At 40.6% G+C, this 19,259-nt stretch overlaps 1 long non-coding RNA gene across 1 annotated transcript in view; it reads right to left on the reverse strand.

Annotated features, from left to right (window-relative positions):
* LOC132218520 (uncharacterized) overlaps nucleotides 1-19,259 on the reverse strand; it is a 66,601-nt gene that overhangs the window by 15,066 nt on the left and 32,276 nt on the right. The gene's annotated exons all lie outside the window — the stretch shown is intronic.

Consider the following 19,259-nt stretch of genomic DNA (forward strand, 5'->3'; position numbering starts at 1 on the left):
TACTGTCTAGTCAGAGAGAGAAACATTTATCAGATAACCACCAAAGTGCTTCTGGTGCATTCTGATTGCCTTGGCTTATTTGTTCAAATCAGGCCTTGGGATCCATTTCTGGACACTCCATGAACTGGCTGCCTTCAGAAGCAGCAGCAATAGGCTGTCCTGTTTATTACTGAATTACCCTCCCTCTCCTCCAATGTCCAGACACGGCTGATTGGACTAATGGTTGGCATTTGACCAAGGACAATTAATACACTGGCTGGCCAGCAACCTGCAGTTTAACTCAAATCAATATGCTTCTCTTAAAAGGAAGACATTATAGCACAGCAGACATTATATAGAATTGACGTTTACCATAAGGGGATAAACCTTACACTCAAGAGCAGTAATCTAAATGTGGAAGGGAGGGTTGGGGGTGGGCGAAAGTGGGGCAGGGGTTCAATTGTATGGTGATGGACAATAACTAAACTTTTGGGAGAAATCACTTTGTAGTGTATACAGATGTTGAATTATGTTGTACACCTGAAACTTGCATAACAACAAAAATAATAAATGTGGAAGGACTTCATTTATAGGGAACTTTCTCATTCACGAGATGGAAAGGACTTTCAATGAAGCATTTTAGACAAACCATGGTATATAAAGGTGTCATGGCACAACTATAGCATATGACCTTGAGTTTTCCTGCTGCAACCCACAGATAAGAGTTTATGTGGAGAGACAGTCCCCTACGATGTTGATTCTGGGTTGGGAATGAAGCTGGCATGGCTCAACTGGCTATGGGTGTTGTGTTATGTTACTGGTGTAGCTGGAAAGGAGGTAAGGCCTCGGGGATGTTGAATAGTAACAGCATTCTTTACGAGGCACATTGACTAAAGGGCTGGTAGTTCCTGGAAGTTTGTGTATTTTGGTTTTTGGAACAGGATGTTGGCACATTTGTTCTGTTTTCTGATGGCAGGCTTTATTTTGAAATGAAAACACACAGAGAACTAAGTTTCCTCTGGGGCCATCTGGTAGTGTGTCCGAAACCTGATTTCGAGAGAAGTATCTAGTGTTGGTCCAGAGTGACTTGGGGTTATGGTGATTCGTGCAGGCCCTAGTCGTGGCCCTGGGACACAGGAGCAGGAATCCCAAACTGTAGCTCTGCCCGGAGCAGGAGAGCACTGACCAACAAATTGGATGTGTTAGCATTCACTGTGAAAGCCCGAGGATGGGGGAGGGACAGGCATGAGGACTCCCCACTACCCTTCGTACTACCCTTTAGAAGCCATCTGGTTCAGCTTTCTCGTGTTACTGGTGTAAATACTAAGGCCCAGAAAAGTCAAGTAACCTTGTCTACTGGAATTAGTGGTTGGAGCAAGAATAGGACTCGTGGGATGACCTCCCTTTCAAGCAAGATCTGGCTGGGAATGATCATGGTTAGCACCAGAAAGCAGGCAACAAAATGTCTCTTGTGTGAGCATATTTACATGTATGCTGAGAATATATGTGTTCAATGGTGTTTTAGCATGTAGTGACGGTATTGATGAAATTGTCCTAGATCCTCTGCACTAACTGTTGAGTGATGACATTGAATCATCAAGTAGGGCATGCCAAAAACTTCACTGGCCCTTGATTCCCCAACCCACATCTAGTCCAACACCGAGTCTTGTCAATACCACCTTCTATCCACTTCTCCTTTTTCTCCATAACCACTCTGGTCTGAGCTACCATCTTCTCTTGCCTGGACTTCTGAGACAGCTCTCTGATGGTTTGCCCATAATTACTCTGCCTCCAATCTATTTTGCTCACAGCAGCAAGTGGTCTTACCCTTCCCTCCTTTTTTATAAATCAGTAGACTTTTAAAAATATATTTTTATTGATATTTTAGAGAGGAAGGGAGAGGGAGAGAGAAATAGAAACATCAATGATGACAGAGAATCATTGGTGGGCTGCCTCCTACATACCCCCTACTGAGGATCAAGCACACAACCTAGGCATATGCCCTTGATCAGAATCAAACCTGGGACCCTTCAGCCCGCAGGGCAACGCTCTATCCACTGAGCCAAACCAGACAGGGCAGTAGACTTTATTTTTTAGAGCAGTTTTAGGTTTACAAAAAGTTGAGGACAGAGTACGGAGTTCCCTTATGCCCCATCTCTATTTTACTCCCAATTTCCCCTATTAATATTGTGCCTGAGTGTGGTACATTTGTTACAATTGTTGAACCAATATTAATACATTATTATTAACTAAGGCACATAGTTGATATTGGGGTTCACTCTTGTTGTTGTTATAAAATTCTATGGGTTTTAGCAAATGCACATTGTCACGTATCCACCATTACAGTGTCATGCAGAACTGAAGCCAGGTTTCAGTTCAGTGCAAGGTGGTGGGAGATTAGCTAGATCTCTGGTTGCATGTAACAGAAATCAGTTCTAGCTATCTGTGGTCAGTAGGGGATGAAGGGTTGGCGAAGTATCCAAGGTTTAATCTCAGGGTTATCTGCCCTGAAAAAGCCCTGAGCTCCACCTGCCCAGCCCTTGCCTGAAGTCTTTTCCCAATGCAGATCTTACCCCGTCACTCCCCTCACTCAGCCTCACCTTGCTCCACTCTCTTTCTAATTTTCCGTCTTCACCCATATAGATCTTTTTGTTTCATTTCCTCAAACCACACTCCATTCTGTCTCAGTGTTTTACTCAAACTGTTTCTTCTCCTGAAATGTCCCTTTCTACCTCCCGGCCCCACCCCAGACCTTATCATGGTTTCTAATTGTGTTTATGTGTGTGATTACTGAATTGACCTCCATCTTGACTGTGAGCTCCTCACTAGCAAAGCTGTGCCACTGTATCCACAACACCTGGCACATAGTAGGTACTCGATAAGTAATTGTTGAATAATAATAATGAATAACTTAATAACTGAACAGAGAGTTTCATCTGATTGTGTGGAGCTTGGGAAGAGTAGAGAAGGTTTGTAATGACTTCAGAAGATGCAAGGGAAAGCTGACAAGAAACAAGTAAAAGATTTGCCCAAAGGGCTGAGAACACCACTAAAGAGTTGTAGAAGCTTCAGACCATCAGAGTGTGTCAATGGAGAGATCTGGATTGGTAGATATAGTGATCGAGAATTTATGTTTTCTAGGGTGGAACTGTTCTCATGATGACAAAGTATAGGGTATGGCCATAGGAGGACACTGAAGTAGACTGGAAGTGGAGGGTCCACAGGGCCAGCAAAATCCCTCCAGGATGAAGAAATGAGACAGGCATTTAGTAAACGTGAGGATATAACCAGGTTGGTAGATGACAGGACAAAAGGTGACTAGTTAATGGCGTAGACCTCAATGGGGCAGAGGTATTACATACTAGAATAAAGGAGAGATTGCTCAGAAGGGAGATACAGAATGCTGCTAGTGCCTCTCTGTATGTGGGGCATGGAGGAATAAATAGCTTGTACTTGAAAGGACTGCAGGGGAAGTGGTAACCTCAGGGGAAAGCCAGGTTTCAGTTCAGTGCAAGGTGGTGGGAGATTAGCTAGGTCTCTGGTTGCATGTAACAGAAATCACCTCTAGCTATCTGTGGTCAGTAGGGAATGGAGGGTTGGAGGAAGTATCCAAGGTTTAATCTCAGACACATTAAACAAGATAGTAGAGCCTGACACATACTGAGTGTTTTCTCCATTTCCTAAAATGACATTTCTTCTACATGAGTTGAGTCCCCATCCCAAACACGGCTTAGGGCCAGGATCACCTGGTTCATATTCCCCAGACAGATTCTTTTCCTACCCTCTACATCGCTAACCTTCTAGAAGAGGAGAAGCCCAGGGTAAGTGTAGAGAATGGCAGAGCACTTACATGGCCATGATAATCACTGAATCCAGAGAAGTGATTATTTCTGGAATAGGAGGGAGATGGGAGGAGACCAGAAAAGGCTATGGGTGCTTCAATGTTTGGGCAATATTTTATTTCTGAAGATAAGTACACAAGCATTTATTCTTTATACCTTTTTTGGGGTTCTGAAATGTTTCTATTTAAAATTTTAGAATTAGAGGTCCTCAGCTTTTACCTTAGTGGAATGCCTGCAGGTGGATCTGGGACTAGAGACAGCACTGATGGACTCTGGAGGCTAGGGGGAATTCAATCAAAATGTTCAGCACAGGAAGACAGAAGGGCAGAGGAGGGAGGAGGGTTTCTGGGCTCAGTGCCAAGATCTTAGACCACAAGGCTGTAGGTTCATTTGACCGACTGTGAAAGCCTATGAATCTATTGTGTTTACTGGTGAAAAGCCTCAAAATAGGCGATTCCCAGCTTATAAATTTATTTGCTGGCCTGCTGTCTGGAACTGGGAACAAGTTTTCCTATAGAAACAATATTATAAATGATGGCTCTACCCAAAGGCCAGCCTACAAAAGCTTATAGAACCCTAATGTATCTAAAATATTGTGCTAATAATACTCAAGACCCTGACCACTATTTATAACAGTATTTGTGTGGGAAAATGCATTTAGAGTTTTAATGCCAGTAATACATATTCTTCAGCCCTGTGAATCCTCTGGATTCTTGATCTTATTCCCACAGCAGCTGATTCCTATCATAATGGCTCCATATGTGGGGGAGGGCAGGGTAGTTGCTTTCTGTTGCTACAGGATTCAAGCTGGAGTTCCAAGCACTTCATCTCCACTGAGATGATCCCACCCCGACCTGTATGCTGGCCCGTGATCTAAGTGTAGTCTCCCAAGCACAATATGGAGTTTCTTGTTTGTACGTGTTTTGCACACCTATCACAAGCCAACACTTAGACTCTGTCATATTACGGACCTCATTTGCATGTTTCTGGGACATCACAGGAGACCTCATTTCATAAGAGAAATGGTGTGGGAGACTTTGGAACTAATATAATCCCTGAAACACTGGGAAGGGAGATAAGCCCAGGACAGTCCTTGACTAGGAGATAGCATGGTCAAGAAGAGAAGTCAGGCCCTAGCTTGTTTGGCTCAGAGGATAGAGTGTGGGCCTGCAGACTGAAGGGTCCTGGCTTTGATTCCAATCAACAGCACATGCCTGGGTTGCAGGCTCAATCCTTAGTAGGGAGCTCGCAGGAGGCAACTGATCAATGATTCTCTCTTATCATTGATGTTTCTCTCTCTCTCTCCCTTTCCCTTCCTCTCTAAAATCAATAAAAACATATGTTTTTTAAAAAGTCAAAAATTCACCCTGATTTTGGTAAGAATATGATGAAAACTGTGCTTCAGGTTAGGACACTGGTGGCGTTAGCAGGGAGAAGTATTCCTGAGTGTGATACAGAGGAATGCACTCAGGTACTCTCACTTACAGAGCTCACTGGTAGAAATGAAAACTGGAAGATCCATGTGGTATTTTGGGACCTGAAAGCAAAACTATCATTTAAAAATGTCTTGCTCTTTGTAAAACAAACGTTGTAATTGTAGGAAACCTCATTACATCCAGAGTCCCTGCCACAGTAGTGGGGAGACAATGACATGTGGTGGGCCTAATGATATGGAGAAGTGGTGAGGAATAGCTTCTAAGGAAATAATGAGAAATGTGAACACAGTTTTATACACAAAAGGTATTTATCATAGCATAATTTATAACTGAAAACAAACTAAATATTCAGTAATAGTGAAAGTGTTAAAGTAATTTATGGTACATCCACATGAAATTCATGGCTCCCATATGCAATCATTTAAAATAATTTTGTGGCCCAGCTGGCGTGGCTCAGTGGTTGAGCATTGACCTATGAACCAGGAGGTCAAGGATTGATTCCTGGTCGAGTCCTATGCCTGGGTTGCGGGCTCATTTTTTTCCTACAACTTTATGCCATAATGAATTTTCTGGTGGTGTACAAAGAATTCCAGTTCAGATAGTAACTGTCAAAATCACTTTACATATTAGATAATCACATATTAAATAACTTTGAGCCAAAACCGGTTTGGCTCAGTGGATAGAGCGTCGGCCTGCGGACTGAAGGGTCCCAGGTTCGATTCCGGTCAAGGGCATGTACCTGGGTTGCGGGCACATCCCCAGTAGGAGATGTGCAGGAGGCGGCTGATCGATGTTTCTCTCTCATCGATGTTTCTAACTCTCTATCTCTCTCCCTTCCTCTCTGTAAAAAATCAATAAAATATATTTTAAAAAAATAATAACTTTGAGCTTTACTATTAGTACCTTGGAGCATGATTGAATTAAGCAGTAGAGTGTACTTTAAGACAAAAATTATCATTTGACAGTTTACCTGAACTCGTTTGATACTTTCAGCAGCCTAGGTGCTCTGTCAAAGGCTCCTGCCCTCTGCTAACTTTGCCTTGGGTCATATCTCCAGGCTTCATCTTTGTTTTGCTCCCTTGGCCTTGCCGGAATTCGGTATAGGTTCTTCAACTCAAGTCTGACTCCTAATCTCTCCTAATCCTCTTGTCTTGATGTTTTAACAGTTCCCTGCTTCTCCAGCCAGATCTCTTTGAGACATGATTGAGACTTCAGACCAAGTACACAGAGAGATTTCCTGAGGATCTTTGGATTTTCTTGCTCTAGGTTTCCAGGATCCCCACCTGGTATGGCACCTCCAAAAAGCCAGTAAAGCACATATTACTTTACTGGCCTTCTTTCCCCGCTCTCAGTTAGTTCTCCATGAACAGTTTTCTCAGCCAGTTAAGTTTCATGGGCCAAATCTCCGTCCTGACCATCTGGCACCCTCCAGTGGCCATAAAAGGGTGTGCCTTGGGTAGCCATGAGTTTCAGAGCTACCTCCTACTGAGCATCCCAGGCCTGTTAGCGCCCTCCAGCGACAGTTAATAGGAGTTGCTATCAGAATCTACTATCAGATTTTGGCAAGCATTACTTCAGCCTGGCTCCTTCAACTTGCTGATGGAGAAATTTACCAAAGGCCCTGTCTCCCTTTTTATTTGGTGAATGTATTTGTATCAATATATGCTAAGATCTACATTCTGAAAGGAAAACCCTTTTCTGGTTTTACATTTGGCAGGCAAGTAATAATAAGTACTGACTTAATTGAGTGCCAGATGCTGAGCTAAATACTTTACATGCATTATCACATATAATCCTTACAACACTGGGAGCTAGGCACCTATTTCAAATCTTCATTTTAAGAAGAGTAAACAGACTTAAACTCAAGGTTATGCTTAAAGGTCAAGATCTCCCTGCTAGGTGATGGCTAACTTAAGCTTCAAAACCAGCCCACCTGCCGTGGGGCCATGTTTCCTAATCACTAAGCCATACAGTCTCTGCGGAAAACTGGGATACCCAGAGGCCATGTTTTCTACCATGTGTTAGTCTTTAGCAAGAAGAAAGAATAAAAATATACAGAGAGAAGCAGCGACAAGATACAGAACTACAGTTCTAACAAGGCTTCAGTTGTTGGTTCTAGTTGTTCCGGAGGCCCAGGAGCATCCTTGCCCTGTCCCAGATTTGGTTGTTTCATCAGATACTTAAGTCCTTCTAATAACCTCCCCTTTCAGTCCGTTTGATGTGGCTTCTTGACACTCGCAACGCAGGAGTCCTGCTAAAACAGGACGCAAGCGGGGCACTTTTGAAGACAGTCTAAGTATTAACACCCAGAGCAGCATTAGACAGAATAGTCATGAACTGTGGAGACCATACTGGGTTATTTCGGTTAAAAGAAGAGACTGAGTCAAGTTACTAGAGACAAGTCACTCATTACTCAGAGACGAGTCAAAAGGAGGGTTTCTAAAAAATATATATGTGCTCTAAACCCTGAGTACACTGAGCCACAGGCCTCAGGAAGAGCTGGAGGTGCGGCAGTAGCATCTCCCCTGGGGCCTTTTGACCTCTCAGTGAATCAGCACCTCTCTCTCTGGACCAGCCTTCTCCGCTTACTCATCTTGCCCCTGGCTGCAGAAGTGGTCACTAGTCTAGCCCCTGCATCTCGATGGCCTTCCAGTAACAGCACATCCCGAAATTGTGGTTTCCCTTTGTGTTTCTCATTGCAGGTTCTCAAGAGAGAAGATTTGACTTCTGCTTTTCTTTTTAAACCAAAACACACGAGACATAGGTCACTGGGTATAATTTATGGCCACTCCCTTGGACCAGGTGTCCAATTAGTTATGGTCATGGTCATATGGCCTACTGACAAGTCAGTGAGGTCAGTGGGTAGGGATTTTACTAGAAAGGGATGTGAGTGGGCCAGTAACAATTGGTATCTCTAATCAAGCCCATTTAAATGTAATTTGAACTCTTGCCAATAACAAAATCAAGCACATTGTAGACATGGGCAACCCATTCCCCAAACACCCTGTCTAATTATCTCAAGTTGGCAAAAGAGTTCACCTTCTGGTACTTGTCGGCTTGCCTGCTACCTCTACCTCATCGTGCACCTTCTTCAAGCTTCCAGTCCTGCCTGCACCTGCCCTAAACACTGCAGTGCGCCAGACCACTCCACTCACTTGGGAGTCTATTAATTTTTTCTCTCCTTAACCACACTAAAGAGTTTGCTTAGTAAAGCATTTTGAAGATTTAGAAAGTGACTGCTCAGTCTGCTTAGGATTTATATCCCAAGCAGATGTGCCAAGAAGTCATAGGAATCAAACTGCTGTTCTGTGAGCAGAATAATATATGAACATGCCTTTTAGTAGTTTCGATTACACAGCTGTACAAATGGCAACAGAGTCCTCATAGCTAAAACTGCTTTTATCAAAAACACATCACTTCCTCGGGCAGATAGAGGTGTAAGCATAGCAGGCACCATGAGGGGCATTAATCCTTGTACAGTATTTCTCATTACTTGAGAGAAAATATTCCAGGAAATTGAGATATTGTAGTACTTAACTTACCTTGAGGAAACCTCTGCCCTTTATCCTAATAACTGAACTAAGTAATATGATGGAAATAAGGAGCTCTAAATAATGGCACCATCATCTTAAACTTCTAGTCTCTGTGAGCCTCAGTTTCTTCAACTGTTAAATTGAATATTAGTATCCATCTTAGAGTGTTGTTGTAAGGAGCCAATGAGAGCTTTATGAAGAGCTTAGCAAAATGCTAATCATAGTAAGTGTTCAATAAATATTAGTAGCTATAATTTCATTACATTTTGTTTGTCACCTTACTATTTGTCAAGGTGTGTTTTAGCAGTTTCTCATTTTATCCATCCAACTTATAGGTAGAGATGATGATAAATATATCCTGATTTTATAGTATAACCAACAGAAACAGAGGTTAAATAACCTATCTGGGATAAGTGACTTTTCCAAGGTAACACAGACAATAATTCACATCTCTGACTTCCACTGAGTGTTCTTTCTGCACAGAACTTAAGTCCTGTGACTGGGATTTTAATGAAAGGAGAAACTTAATATTATACTAAAGGAAGAATCCTCCACAACTTCCATCCAAGAACTGTTACTCAGCTAGAGATGCTGTGTGGATATCCATTTTTTGGCAGCATGGAAAGCTAGATAACCTGTAGGGCCTATTACAGGGGTGGGCAACCTTTTTGTGAGTGAGTGCCAAAACCAGCAAAATCTCTGACTCAAAATTCTTTTGTGTGCCAACCCTAATTTTTTGAGAACATGTTACGTCTAATTGATATCTCTTAAGGTGTATGTATGTGAAGAACCTTGAAGAAATAATAAAAATTAATTCCAGCGAAAAAAACACAGTATAATATGATGAAAAATACATTTTTTAATGTATACATGTACACTGATAGTCCGACAGAAAACTTTATGACTCCATTTGATATTAGCAGTGGGACTTTTGCTGCTGCATCACTGATGACAGAGATTTTACATCAGGTTTATATTTCGTGACCTTCAGAGATATGCACGAGCTACTACTTTCATCTGTCAGGCTACTCCTATTATGAGACTTAACAAAATTCATCACTGAGAACAAAGATTCACAAGCGTATGTGGATGAAAACAAAACATTGGTTGGATCTAGGAAGGCAGGGAGAGTTAAGGCAGAGGCATAGAAATTGCTCTTCCCCTCTTTCGTCAATCCATGTCTATGGTCTTTAAGATAAGTTGTTATGTAAAATTATTTATTTATCTAAGATGCACCTACACTGAATTTATCTGAAAAATGAAAACGTCGATATTAAGAAAAAAATTGTAAATGGAAGATTATAAGAGAGGGTTTCGCGTGCCAGCAAAAGTTACTGGCGTGCCATGTTTGGCACGCGTGCCAGAGGTTGCCCACCCCTGGCCTATTAGCTATGAGGTAATTAAATCCTGATGAAAACTAACATGCATTTTAAAATTTTGCTGCGGTTTCATGAAAGGAATCAAAAAGAAAAAAAAGTGAGCTCAAATAAGAGCAGGGAGCAAACACAAAAGCCAGAGCTGGCATGGTCATATGCCAGCACCAGTCCCAGACAAGCCTGGAGGCACATTACAAGGTGTGGGAATTACACCTGAGATTTCTGCTTTGAGCACCGTTCTGAGAAAAAAAAAAAAAAAGCTGCAGAGACCCTGATGATTTAGTTGCAACTCAGAGCTCCCCCTCAGAATCAAATGCAAATACTCCCTGAAGGAAAGCAACTCCCAGTTTGCATCCTTGGGATTTCCATAAATTAAGTTCAACGAAATATCAGCTCACAATTTTAAAAAAGGCACCAACACATAAGCCACCATGAGTTAGGCCCAACAGAAACAGCAAATAATACATTTATAAGGACGAAAGTACTGGAATTGGGTTACTAAATAACCTATTATGAACCCTGTAACGAAATAAAATATGGAAAAAATAAATTAAAAAACATGAGACTATTAAAATAACCATAAATATTAGTAAAAGAAGCAAAGAGAACTTTTTGGAACAATAGATATTCTAGATTTTGAAATTAACAACTCAATGAATGTGTTAAAAATGAAATAAACCCAGCCTAAGACAGGACTAGTGTCCTGGAAGTAATATCTTAAGAAATTACCCAGAATGCATGCAGTACAGAGTGTGCAGGAAGTGGAAAATATGAAAGAGGGGTAAAAAGACACAGAGGGTAGAACAAGGATTAACATATGCCTAATCAGAATAAGAGAAAAGGAGAAAGGCAATATTGAAAAAGATAATGACCAAGAATTTTCTTGAACTGATTAAAGATAAGTCCACCAGTAGGGAAAGCACAGCATATGTCAACCATGATAAACAGAGAAATCCACACCTGGGCATATTGTGATGAAACAACATAACACTAAAAGTGAAGGCCTTAAAAATCCCAGAGGGGGGAAAAAAGGAGCACCCAAAAGAACAAGTAATAAGCTACTAGAGATTTTTTTTTTAAAGGAAGTATAACAATAATTTATTAATGTTCACAACAACCCAATGTAGTAGTTACTGTTATTATTTCTGTTTTAATGTAAGAAAATTCTGGCTGAGAGGGAAAGCCCAAGGTCCTACAGATATACGGCAATAAGGATATAGCTCAAAAACACAAGAACGAGTGGGGAAAGTAGGTCGTAACATTCTGCTTCAGCCATATGCAAAACAACATATGAATCTTAGAACATAACCTTAGGATAAAGCTTAGAAACATAACACAGCTTTTTAAAAAAAGCGCCCTTGCTGGTTTGGCTCAGTGGATAGAGTGTCAGCCTATGGACTAACGGGTCCCGGGTTTGATTCCAGTGAAGGGCACATGCCCAAGTTGTGGGCTCAATCCCCAGTAGTGGGAGTGCAGGAGGCAGCCGATCAATGATTCTCTCTCCTCATTGATGTTTCTATCTCTCTCACCCTCTCCCTTACTCTCTGAAATCAACAAAAATATATTTAAAAAATAAATTAAATAAATAAAGTGCCATGGAGAACTATGCTAAGTTCCTTAAAAAAAAAAAAAAAAAAACAGGTGGAGGAAAACCATATACAGAAGATCATTTGTATAAAGTGAACCAAAAAAACCCTAATATTTTGCTTAGAAATACATACATGGTTAAATTATTTATAAAAGCAAGAGAGTAATTGTTATGGGCTGAATGTCTGTGTCTCCCTGAATTTGTATGTTGAAACGTATTGTCCAATGTGATGGTACTAGAGAGTAGAACCCTTGATTAGGTCATGAGGGCAGAGCCCTATTGAATGGGATTAGTATCTTCATAAAATAAGCCTGATAGAGCTTCCTCAACCCTACCATTATATGAGGTTACTGTGAAGAGACAGCTACAACTGGGAAGCAAGTTCTCACCAGACATGGAAGCTGACCATGCGGGCAATCTGAATTTAAACTTCCAGACTCTATTACTGTGAGAAAAAAAAAATTTTGTTGTTAATAAGCCATCCAGTTTGTGGTGTTTTGTTATAGCAGCCTGAACAAATTAAAACAGGAAGATACACAACACTCAGGGTAGTGGTTCCCTCTACAGAGGTGGAGCAGAATGGGCCAGGGAGAGGCCCATGCTGCAAAGACAAAGGTAATGTTCTATTTCTTGGATTAGGTGATAGGCAACTGGTACCCATTTTACCATTATATTTACAGATGTCATTTCTACTCCTCTGTATGCATTAACATTTATGTAATAAATATAAAATCTGCCTCCCCGGCATGGTTCAGTGGTTGAGTATCCACCTATGAACCAGGAGGTCATGGTTCAATTCCCAGTCAGGGCACAGGCCTGGGTTACAGGCTCGATCCCTAGTGTGGAACATGCAGAAGGTAACCAATCAATGATTCTCTCTCATCATTGATGTTTCTATCTCTCTCTTCCTCTCCCTCCCTCTCTAAAATCGATAAAAATATATTTAAAAAATAAAATCAACTGCCAAAGGGCTCATCTTTAACTGGATTTTTACAATCTATATATATATAAAACCCTAATATGCAAATAGACTGAAAGGCAGAACAACTGAACAACCAGTTGCTATGACATGTGCTGACCACCAGGGGGTGCGTGCGGAACATGCTGGGCATCCGCAGTGGGATGGTGGAGCAGGTGCGCCAGACCAAGGTAGAGCAAGGTAGCGTGCTGGTCACTGTCATTGGGGCGAACCTCTGGTGGTTACTGAAAATTTTATGCTCCTGTGTGCCGTGGTCCCACCGGGTGCTTGCACCTGCTGCCATCAGCGGGTGTGAGCAGCGGCTGCCAGCCCCGATCGCTCCTCAGGGCTTCTCCACCTCCCCCTGCTCCTGAGGGGCAATCAGAGCAGCAGCCGACGCTCACACCAGCTGACAGCGCTGGCCCCGCTTACACTCACCCACTGCTGGCACCGGCCCCAATGGCTCCACACAGTCAGCGGGTGTGTGTCAGCGGGTGTGAGCGGGGCCGGCGCCATCAGCATGTGGGAGCAGTGGTGGCGGAAGCGGGGTTGCTGGCAGACAGGGGACCAGGGTCATTGTGGGAGGGTCCAGGTGGGGCATGGAGGATGGCTTGAGACCCGCCCCTGTGCCCACTGCAGCCTCACACCCACAGTTCTTTTCAAGGTACACGTATTCGTGCACTAGGCCCCTAGTATATATTTAAAAGCCACCGGTTAATCCTTATGACTGATGGGTGAGGGAGATAATCAGCCTCTAGAGTTTAATTGCCAATTTTTTGTTGTTTTTTTTTTGTTTTTTTTTAAATATATTTTATTGATTTTTTTACAGAGAGGAAGGAAGAGAGATAGAGAGTTAGAAACATCGATGAGAGAGAAACATCGATCAGCTGCCTCCTGCACATCTCCCACCGGGGATGTGCCCGCAACCCAGGTACATGCCCTTGACCGGAATCGAACCCGGGACCTTTCAGTCCGCAGGCTGACACTCTATCCACTGAGCCAAACCGGTTTCGGCTACTGCCAATTTTTTGTAGTGAATCTCAAAAAGGCTTCCTACATAATTAGTGAAAGATAATGATGGAAGTCATTCGTGTCTTGGGATTTTAAATTCCTGGTCATGTATGTTCTTCCAAATGAAACAATTTATTCACACAGTTCTAATAAGAGGTATGCTATTCGCATCATTTAAATGGGTATCTTTAACCTTCCATTCCAGATGGTAAAGAAAATTTCTACATAGAAAAAATGTTTATAGGATAACCATATTAGAAAACAGCTAATTTCATTTTGTGTTTGATACCAGATAATTAAGTTGGTAACAAGTGAAAAAAATGGATTTCTTTTTTTGGGGGGGTAGTAGGAATATAAAGTAAATTTGCTCTCTCATATGAAAAATGTTATAAACCAATTAGCTCAGTTTTTTTAAAAATATATTTTTTTATTGATTTTTTACAGAGAGGAAGGGAGAGGGATAGAGAGTTAGAAACATCAATGAGAGAGATCAATTAGCTGCCTCCTGCACGCCCCCCACTGGGGATGTGCCCGCAACCAAAGTATATGCCCTTGACTGGAATCGAACCTGGGACCCTTCAGTCTGCAGGCCGACGCTCTATCCACTGAGCCAAACCGGTTTGGCTAGCTCAGTTTTAAAGTAAATAAATACATCTGCATTTCTATTATAGCAAGGGATATTTACTCAATAAACTATAGATATATTTGTACCACACTAAATTTACATATTAGTCAAGTTCTAATTGCTTTTTTTTAGCGAATTTTATGCAAATATATTTAGTTGTATTTAAGTATTTTTCAAAACGTTTGGAAAGTGCCTAATCCAAAATCACTAACAATTAGAAAAAACAAACAAAAACAAAATCGCTAACAATTAAAAGCAAAATCAATATTGTTTGATATTTTCATGCTACAGCTTAAGAGCCAGAACACTTTGAAAAGATATTGTCTTATTTTTCAATCCTTATAATAAATTCAAAATCACTAGACCAATTTAAAATGATTTCTCCTGTTCTCTATATTTCTTGCATATCTTAATAGTTTGTAATTATCATTAAAACATCTTTGAATTGGATGCTTTGAGTTTTACCTTGTTTTGTGTGGCGGTGTGTGTTTAATGTGATAATATACTATCTTCCACTAATCAAAGTCCATAAACTTGATCTTCCCTCAAGAATTGCACCAAAAAAACCCTCAGCATCTCATGCTCTTTTAGTGTGGTAGAGTGTTTACTAGACATAATGCATGCAATTTTCCCTACATGAAAAATAAAGATTAATTTGTTTTCATGGGGTAAACCAGCTTACTGATTTATTAGGTTCGATGCATTATGAAATGGAAGACATGATTTAAAAAATTTCTGTATAGTTTTTCATTCTTTTGATTAGTTATATAATCTGAAATTAATACTATAATTTCCTGGAAAAGGAAAAAGGATTTTCCTATAGGTAATTAAGATAAGCTCTCAAAAACGCATCCTTACTGAGTCTGTATTTACTAATATGCCAGGTCTCATACTCTCCTACAGTTGTTTTTTTTTTAAAATGTATTTTTATTGATTTTAAAGAGGAAGGGAAAGGGAGAGAGAGATAGAAACATCAATTATGACAGAGAATCATTGATCGGCTGCCCCCTGCATATCCCACACTGGGAATCAAACTCACAACTGAGCCCGCAATCTGGGCGTTAGCCCTGACTGGGAATTGAATCGTGACCTCCTGGTTCATAGGTTGACGCTCAACCACTGAGCCACTCTGGCTGGGCAGTTTTTTTAGTTTTTAAAAGTTATATTCATTAGTTTAAATGTTTGTGAAAGTAGAGTAGACTTTGCAAGGCGTTTGTCTAGAAGCCTTTGCGATTTCCCTAATTTTAAACAAACAAAACAATAAAAACTTTACTACATAAAACTTGGTCTATAGAGAGAAAAATCAAGTTGCAAAGAGAGAAGCAGAATTCAAGAGAACCAGATCATACAATTCTCCTATATGCTATGCTGTTTTCTTCCTGAAACCCGGCTGCCTCCCAGCCTGAGATAATAACCCTTTACCTATACAGTAAATTCCCTCTTTAGCTTCAAGCTACTTCAAGTTGGTTTCTGTTACCTTCATCAAGAGTCCTAATAAATATATTTATGCTGAACTATCTGGTAATATATATAATTCATTCCATTGCATGGACCCACTGACTTTCAGCTAATCTTTTTGATATCTTACTGATGTCATGGAGTTAAGAATCCTTTTGTTAAAAAAGGAACCTGAACCAACTGAGTTCAATCTGACTTGCAAACAAGATTTCAGGGCTCAACGAGCATACCAAATAGAAGCATCCTTTACAGAAGGCTGCCCATTCATATTTGGGTGATCCACAGATTACAATGTACAACTAGATTTCAGTGATAAATGAAAAGAGTAAAAGGACTTCAATATACCAGTTCTCTGCAATATAGGTAGTATCTCTTTCTTTGAAGCCTAATACTAAAACCAGATGCTTAGCTTTATGATTTCCTTCTCTCAAACAAGATAAGAAGAAAAACATACATAAGTCAGTTAGCATTATAAGGATTATTAGTTTTGCTGAAAACATAATGTCTTTGGGGCTTTGAATGAAAGTCCTAATTTAAACCATTCCTAGAATGAATAAATATTCAAAAAGAGTACTACACAAACTTTGCCTGCCTCAGGCTAACAAGTATTTATGACCCTATCATATGCATTCTTTTTTGGAATTTTTCTTTCATCTGAGAAGTGATTCTTTCACCTGGATACCTTTTAGAAATCAAATTTAGGTACAAAGCAGTGACAGCTTAGATCTTGCCCTATATATAATAAATCAATTCATACAACTTTTTTCCATTAAGAGCAGCTCACTAATAGTGAGCCAAGTGGGCATGCTTTAAATTAACCTGGTATACAAGAGTCCAGTCAGGTTGTAAGTCTTTGGATTATAGTCTCACCATCTAATTATATGTTTTGTAAGAGTCCCTTAAAGGGTGTAAACTTTGTAATTAACATTTTAGCAACATCAGGATTGAAATTACATATAGTGTCTCAAAATACTCTGTAAGCCCTAGGTGGTTTGGCTCAGTGGATAGAGCGTCGGATTGTGGACTGAAGGGTCCTGGGTTCGATTCCCGGTCAGGGCACATGCCTGGGTTGTAGGCTCAGCCTCTGGTGTGGGGAGTGCAGGAGGGAGCTGATCAGTGATTATCTCTCATCATTGATGTTTCTATCTCTCTCTCTCCCTCTCTGAATCAATAAAAACATATTTTATTTTATTTTATTTTTTAATATTTTATTGCTGAAACCAGTTTGGCTCAGTGGATAGAGCGTCGGCCTGCGGACTGAAAGGTCCCAGGTTCGATTCCAGTCAAGGGCATGTACCTGGGTTTCGGGCACATCTCCAGAGATGTGCAGGAGGCAGCTGATCGATGTTTCTCTCTCATCGATGTTTCTGACACTCTATCCCTCTCCCTTCCTCTCTGTAAAAAATCAATAAAATATATATTGATTTTTTAAAAAAATATATATTTTATTGATTTTTCACAGAGAGAAAGGGAGAGAGATAGAGAGTCAGAAACATCGATGAGAGAGAAACATCGATCAGCTGCCTCCTGCACGCCCCCCACTGGGGATGTGCCCGCAACCAAGGTACATGCCCTTGACCGGAATCGAACCTGGGACCCTTCAGTCCGCAGGCCGACGCTCTATCCACTGAGCCAAACTGGTCAGGGCAATAAAAATATATTTTAAAAAAATACTCTGTAAACTCCTAGGAGTTGTTTAGTAGAATGTGGAATTGGATTAATAACAGCAGTGGGAGAGTTGGGACAGAAGAGAAGAAATGAAACAATATGGAAACATTGTGGCACCAGACTTGGCAATGGGCAGAGGCCAAGGGTAAGGAATAACATGGAAAGGACATGACAACAAGTATGAACCAAAATTTTGTTCATTCTGAAATACAGTTATACCTAGGATATGGAAACTGGCAAACTGCCTGAGCCCCACTGTGTTGGGGGCTATGTGGACTTCAGGATTACATTAGATCAACTCCATGAATCAGAATGGCATTGAGGGGAGACAGAGGAGGAGGCATTGCTATTAATTAGACAGCAATGATGCAGCACATTGTGGCAAAGTGAGTATGTATGCATCTCAACCAAATTCACGTGTGCAGGGAATGAATGTAAGTTTATTTTCCTATAATACTTAGTTTCTATTATAAGCTTCCATTCCATTGGGTGGATCAATCAGGATGGAGTAAGAAAACAGAAACCACTGTAGGTGTTTCAGGCAGGAGGGGATTTAATATGAGGAATAAGATGCTTATATAACTCTTTGGAAAAGGCTAGGGAAGCAAAGGCCAGGGAAAACCACCAATAATCTGAGGAAATAAGAAGCTGCAGAAAATTTAAAAGCTATCTCTGCTGCCTGCATGGCCAAGGCAGAGGGAATTCAAGGGGACAGCCAGAAGCCACTGCAATACTTCATCTTGCTGTCTGCTGAGTCCCATTTTCCCTGGATGTTGGAGAAACAATAATGGCTTCTGCTTCTCTTCTACCTTCCAAATCTCACTTGAATGCCTCTCATTGACGGAATCTAACTAAGGATATCAACAGGGGAGTTTGCCAAGAGTAGTTGCTAGGCTTCCTGCTCCTGCAATATCGGGAAGAGCTTACAAGAACAGGGAAGGTTTTGAATACCAACAGATAATATCTGGCACATGGTGGAAATTTAAACTCAGCTAATTCAGAGGTCCCCTACTCTTTCTCCAGGATTTGGGGTAGTGGGTAGAAGCAGCTTTTATGAGACCTAAAGTTTATAAAACTGGGAGAGAAGTTCATTACAAAAAGAATACAAAATAAATAAATTAGGTGCAACCTTGAATTTTTATTTAGAATGGGACATCACAACTAATTATTCATCTTAAAAAGTTTACAAGTACACAAATATAACAAATTCCAGAAAAATAACTTGGTATCTTTATTCATTAACTATCCAAGGTGTTGTTATAGCTTCAATTCAATAATGGTAATGTCATGTAAATCTTTAGAACTGTCAAATCCAAAAAAGCTTCTATCAAGTTTCTTTCATACAATAACTATTTTGGTTTTCAAGTTCAGAATTTGATGTTTACATTCTTAGCTCTACTGATATAGACTGCCCTGGATGCTCACTCTAACGATTTCCACCTGTTCAAAATGACAGGCAAGAAGGTCTTAAAGAACAACTTGCTCCCAGTTTCACCACCCTTAGGGAGGGTTCTTCTTGGAACTGAGCCCAACATTAATAACAGTGAAAAGGGGAGACAACAGTAGCATCTGCTTTATAATCATGTTGCATTAGCCTTTTTATGTAAGTAGTTTTTCTTGTGGGAAGCAAGAGCTAACTTGTTCTAGATATAAATCCATATAATAAGCCAGGTTCTAGTATAACATTTACCCATTTGCTGATTTCAAAATACTAATCTTGAAAGAAGAAAACATACCTGTGAGGACTTAATACTATCCGTCTGAATGTTCTTAGCCAATTCCTAA

Source organism: Myotis daubentonii, chromosome 16 (assembly GCF_963259705.1).
Source record: "Myotis daubentonii chromosome 16, mMyoDau2.1, whole genome shotgun sequence".
NCBI classification, from domain to species: Eukaryota; Metazoa; Chordata; class Mammalia; order Chiroptera; family Vespertilionidae; genus Myotis; species Myotis daubentonii.